General features: G+C 32.8%; 1 pseudogene; it reads left to right on the forward strand.

Annotated features, from left to right (window-relative positions):
* Positions 1-626: 626 nt before the first annotated feature.
* On the forward strand, positions 627-912 carry LOC103731041 (annotated as a pseudogene).
* The last annotated feature ends 5,866 nt before the right edge of the window (positions 913-6,778 follow it).

The following is a 6,778-nucleotide window of genomic DNA, read 5'->3' on the forward strand; positions in this document are numbered from 1 at the left end:
TATAAGTACTTTAATTCTTTGTCTACACAAGCTATATTATATTATACAGTAAAATGTGGGTATATTAGATGGAGCTTATAGAATGTACCACTCATTTAACACTGACCACAGTTGCTCTCATTTGTTAACTGAATACTTTTGTTTTACTCTGAAGCTTTCCTAAAAATTTATGTTAGAATAAAACAAAGTGTATTTTTATTTAAATAAAACTCTAAGTCAATGCAAAAAAAATTGTGTAGATTTTCTGGTAAAAGATGATGAAGAGAATATAGTTTTTAAACATTTATTTTGTAATATGTTAAATAGACATGAAATACTGCTGCACTTATTAAAAACTAAATAAAATAAAACTCTTGGTTGCAACTTACTGATTACATGGTTTTCAGTTGAGATGACAAAACCTTATAAATTCAATTTTTCTTACTAATTATGGAAAATATGCATGTCTTGGCCTCAAACCATAGATAGTATATCTATGAATGGTGGCACAAAAATGTGTTACCATAGGGAGCTTTCTGGACCTGTCTGAGAGCAACGCTTCCTTTTGTCCAACATATTAGCGAGCCTGCAGTGATTGCCACTGCTGTCTGAGCTTCACCATACCAAGGACGACAACAAGAAGAAGGATGCCAGGGAAGTTGGCTAAGAAAGACAAAGACCCAGTAAATAAGTTTGGGGGTAAGGCCAAAAAGAAGTCGTCCAAAGGCAAAGTTCGGGACAAGCTCAACAACCTGGCCCTGTTTGATAAGGCTATATATGACAAACTCTGTAAGGGCGTTCCCAACTATAAACTTATTACCCCAGCTGAGGTCTCTGGGAGACTGAAGATTCGAGGTTCCCTGGCCAGGGCAGCCCTTCAGGAGCTCCTTAGTAAAGGACTTATCAAACTGGTTTCAAGACACCGAGCCTAAGTAATTTATACCAGGAACACAAAGGGCGGAGATACCCCAGCTGCTGGTGAAGTTGACTAAATAGGTTCAACCAACTGTACATTTGGAAAATTAAAACTTTATTAAATAAAATAACCTTTTGTTGCCATCTATGGTTCATTATATTCAAGTTGAGAATTTTTGAAAACAAAAGAAAGGAATTTAGTTATTTCTGCTACATTCCATGTGGTGAAGATATGGAAAATTTCTGATGAATGATCATTGGTTCATTTCCTCTTCTAAATAGGGTTGTAGTACACGCCTTTAATCCTTTGTGATGGTAAAAAAGGCAGAAAGACAACAATCCAACATGCCTATTAACATGCTTCTTCATAATAAAATCTGAATGCTTAAAGTATCTATGAACTTGGGTTCATCATTTTGCAATTATTATTTGAGAAATTGTACCTATTTTTTTCCTTATCTGGTACAGAACAAATATTACAGAATTAGAGTTTGAGAGAAAGTCTCTTCCTCACTTTCTGAAATGTCCTTTGAAGGAGCTGAAGATTCAGGGTCAAGGCCTTACCATTTATGTATGACAGAATTCATGAAATTCTGTGGTCAGGCTATGTGGGGGTACAGATAGGGAAGGAACTCTAAATATGATTAAGATGTATTTTATGAAATGCATAAAAAATGAAAAAATTCAATAAAACTGTATTGTAAATAAAGAGAATCTGAGAAAAAAAATATGTGCAAAATAGGACAAGTAAGATGACTCACTGGGTTAAGGCACTCGCACAAGCCTACTAATCTGAATTCAATCCCTAGAACCCAGATGAAGCTGGACAGAGCGAAACTGTTTCTATAAATTTGACTTATGGCCTCCACATGTGTGCCATGACATGTGTGCCATGACATGCACACACATAGCACATGCACAGTAATAATAATGATATTAATATTAATAATAATAATAAACTTTTCAAAATGTTTTGAGTGGTTCCAAAGATTGCAGGAAGGACTGGTCATGTGGTATGTGTGAAATACTTTGCATGTGTACTAAACATAGTGTTTATTATTGATATTGTCACTTGGAGGATATGGAGATAGTTGTTGGGTTCAAGGTCAAGAAATTAAATATAAACATTTGTATATCTGCTTTTGTGTGTAGAGTAGCTGTTCTTGCTGGTTTCCACCTTTCTAATAGTACTCATTGAACTGTTTTAAGGAAGTGCTTGAGAAGTATTTATAACAGCTTATGAAAACATACTGGTATATTTTAAAACAACTAACCAAAATCATAAAAATTATCTCTTAATTATGTAACTTGCTTAAACTTAAAAGAAATCTGTAATAGTTAATCTGTTTATCAAATTTATTCAATAGATTATTCTAGAGATAATTTGAAATAATTGTATTTCCAGAATATTTGTTTTATCACTTTCAATATATTAAGGAAAAATCCCATTACTCTGTGAAATCAAGGAAGGCAGTCATTTTTCAAGAATTATGTTCAGTTTGGAAAATTGGTTATTTGAAATGTAGAAATGAAGGTAAAGCTTACAATAAATAAAACAGTAACTAAAACTCAGAAGTGAATTCCTGGCTGAACATATTTTAAAGCTAGCAGAATCATAGGTTTTCAATAGTTTTAGTAACCATTGAACCAAGAAGGCATGAATCAATACCATTCTAAAAGCTGCATTGCCCTATAATGGCACATCCCACAAAATATCAATAAAAGAGATTGCTGAACCAGAATGTTAACGTGTTGGAACACTTAATGTTTTTTGGAGTATAAACTATAATGAACTATATAATGATACATGCCAAAATGACTAGATAAAATTTTAGAAAGGGGAAATGTGGATAAAAATTAAATCAAATAGGACAATTTTGTCCAGTATGTGGTTGATTGCATCGGGATCTCAATGTTTTATCAGTCTAGAGTACTTTAAGCAATTAAAAGCTATATAAAACAGAAACTTTTTATTTTTCAGCTTTGTATCCTATGCTATTTCCTTCCACTGTGATTTCTATATAAAAAATGCACTCCTAGATGTTAGAAGCTTGTGACAAGGAGAAATCCAAATGCATAAAACCATACTGTCAACACTGGTTGATTCATAAAATACAGCATGTGTATGCACCAGGCCTCCTGCTATTATGGGCTCCTGCCATAATTCTATCTAAAGCATTTATCAATACCTAAAATACTGGGTACTTGGTAGTCATCTGTGTCTTTCCAACTAATTGGATACTTGATGAGAACAGAAAATTCACCTTTCCTTTTTCACATCAGAACCGCCAAAACCTAATGGGCAGAATGTGGATGAAGATTTGAGGAATGAAGCAATTGAAATAAAAATTCATGTAGACATACTTATGAAAATAGGCATTCTATCATAAGAATAGAAACAAACAAACAAAAAATTACTCCCAATGTTTGCCATAGGATAATGTATCTTCTTGTTTAGACTGATTCATTCATATATATATCAGAACCGCCAAAACCTAATGGGCAGAATGTGGATGAAGATTTGAGGAATGAAGCAATTGAAATAAAAATTCATGTAGACATACTTATGAAAATAGGCATTCTATCATAAGAATAGAAACAAACAAACAAAAAATTACTCCCAATGTTTGCCATAGGATAATGTATCTTCTTGTTTAGACTGATTCATTCATATATATATATACTTTTTTTATTAGAATGTTTATTGGGAAATGATGGGGCACACGCTTCTCTAAGTTTTATGATATGTATCTTTGCTGCTTCTCTATAGAGAAGAAGGATAACTTTATTTTCAAAATATAATCAAGAATTTAATTAAGGTTAGTTATAACAGAGATCAAAAAGTATTTACTTGCATTTGAAAAAGACAAAGAAGCATTCAAGAAGATATGAATGTTTTGGTTACTCAGTGGTAAAATTTGCTTTCTTTTTATACCTGTAATGCACAACATAACACTTCTGTAATTTTCCTTCACAAAGTACATTATTGCTATTTAACGTTTATTGATTAACAGCTGAAGGCCACAAAGTAATCAATGCTTTCCCAATAGAAGTCCTTACAATTTGTGTTGTCCTCATGTATTGTTTAAAATTTTACAATAGAGGATGAAAACCCACAAATTTGATTCATTGCTAGAGCTAAAATCTCATATTTTCAATTTACCTTATTCCATTATTAAAAGAAAATAAATTCTTATTTCTTATGTGAAAATGAGTTCCTTATGATCTAGACTGGTTACAAAAAATAAAAAAAATAGATGCATTGCTTAACAGTAAATTAGCACTGACTTTAGTATATATAAACTTTCCATTTCTTAAAATTGTGCTCCAGTCAAATATTTTTAAAACTACCCATAATATGTTAGCATTCTCCTAAATATAAAGTTTTCTTGTTTTACTAATGCTGTATGAGAGAACCCATTAGACTATAATTTTGCTCAATTTATCTGTATATTTATCGGAATTGATAAGATATTCTGATGTCATGAAGATATATTTATTGTAATCAACCATTTTTATTATGAAATATAAGCAAAATTGAAATGATAAGTATCAGCTCTTTACTTCAGTTATCTGAACATCTATGCTAAAAGTGGCATATTTTCTTTAGTTATTTTGACAAGCCACAGCTTCTAATTGATTTTTGAACATAGTTCTTATGCAAACAAATGCATAAAGCTTCCTGTGGTCACACTTTAACCATAATTTACCCTATCACTTTATAGACATGCCATTTTAAAACACACATCGTCATGATGGATACACTTACTGTATGATTTTTAAGTTTCATATCCTGTTCACAAAACTAGATTTTATTTCTATTTTAAGTGAAATGAAGTCCCAAGTCATTGTCTACTGGATTTAACTACTCATCGCTCTTTTTTAAATGCACACATTCTAACATAGGATATCTATCTGGTTTATATACTTCAGTGGCCAATAATAGTATTTTTTTTGTTCTGATACTCTTTCTACAAAGTTTCCAAATTGACCATTTCTGTATATAAATATTTTGGCATCAATTGCGACCTTCAGAACTCTTAGAAGCTCGTAGATCAGTAGAGCATGAACACAAGGAGATAAGAACATTCTAAACTGATTTTCAGTATCTCACACACACTTTTCCTGATGATTATTTTAATTTTAAAAATTAACAAAAGAGAAAGCAAGGGCAGAAAGCTATCCATCACGTGGAGAGTGGAGACTATCAGGCATCAGCTAATGAGTTGTTCTTAGATTAGACTGGACCTGGGTCACAAAGGTAAGCATCTCGCTATTATATGGCCAACTTTGTATCATTCAAGTCAAGCTTGAAAAAAGCATGTTTCAGATGTTGACTTTTGCTTCCCCCAGATGCATGTGATCTTTGGAGGAGAAAAAGACAGCATTAGGCCCTTGGTGCGGTATTTTCATGTCTTTCTCAACACTGCAGCCATGCTGTGTCTTTTGGAGATGTTCTTTTACTGGACTGTCCCCCAATGAAACTGGGTCTTGAAGTGTCAATGTTATCAAGAGAGATCATAGGATACCCCTCTAAATCTGCCTCTGGTTGATGTTAGTCCTGCTGGCCCTGTGGATTCTGGTCATAGCTGCCAACTTTCTCTTTGAAAGTTCTTCCTTTTCATTATGTTTGGGTGCCTCTCAAGTCGCCGAGCTTTGGTCCAGACTCAAAATCAAATTTCTTTCTTCTTGTCTCTCCCTGACTGATCTCAGAGATATTACAAAGTGCATTAAATCTCCAAAGAGAGACAGGACTTGAAAGTGCTACTTCACTTTTGTGTTAACTCACAAAAGTCAGTATCTCCGACTGATCACATATGAAAGAACCCTTTAAAAGAACAGGATCACATTAAAAATTAAAGCATTTAAAGTGCTCTTCTGGGTCTACCTTCTTTTAGACTCTTCAACCTGATGTAATGGTGGGGGTAGGTGGGTGGAAACATGGTCTTAAAATTAATGATTGGCAAATTTAGGAAAGTCTTTAAGTTTGTCTGGATATTTTTGGATTTATCAGTGCTACTAGTGGTGTGGGAATTTGATCAGTTCTAATTTAACCAGTTCTAATTACTCGAGAAGAATGTCTGATTTTGAAAAATGTATCTCTCTTTCCTAACTTGGATAAAGTAATGCCTAGTGATAATACTAGAGGTAGACTCAAAATTAAGTCATTTTATAAATATATAATTAAAGAGTATTCCATTAGAAAAGGTTGGTTCCCTCTTTAAAATTGCTAAGAAAAGTAAAAAGTTAAACAATGATGAGATTATGAAATGATATTAGACAAAGGGAAATCAACAAGTTTGGCTAATTCTCCACCACCATACCTGGATATTGGAAATGATATCAAAGCTATGACTGTAACCTATAATGCTCTTAGGAAAGAGGATGGTAACTTTAACATGTTAACCAAGGAGCATGAGCTTTCTGCCAACTATATAAATGAAGTTCATAAAAAGTGAGCTAATTCAAGTTTACCAAAATAGTATTTGTTTGCAACAGTTATGTTGTAGAAATGGAATCCAGACACCTTCAACTCACCCTTATGGCATAATGAACAATTATGAAAACGTATGTGATTTAAAAATTTTTTATAACTCAAGGGAAATCTGAGTAACCCTCAGTCTCAAGTACTATTAAGAGCTATCAGTGTCTGGAAAGTCATGGTAACCTTCATTTTCATTTTATTTTTTCATCATTTAAATCTCCCCAAACTAGACTTCAAAACACAAGGGTTATTTGATTTGATTTTAATGAGTGAGTACGTGCTGTTTCCATGTTTTATTGTGGTGAACGTTCTAGGAAGAGGAAACATAGACAACAAATTTTGGAATATCTGATGCATTCATTGTCTGATACATTTAGTTTGAAAAATCATTTTGCTTTT

Source organism: Nannospalax galili, unplaced genomic scaffold, assembly GCF_000622305.1.
Source record: "Nannospalax galili isolate Female #2095 unplaced genomic scaffold, S.galili_v1.0 scaffold173, whole genome shotgun sequence".
NCBI classification, from domain to species: Eukaryota; Metazoa; Chordata; class Mammalia; order Rodentia; family Spalacidae; genus Nannospalax; species Nannospalax galili.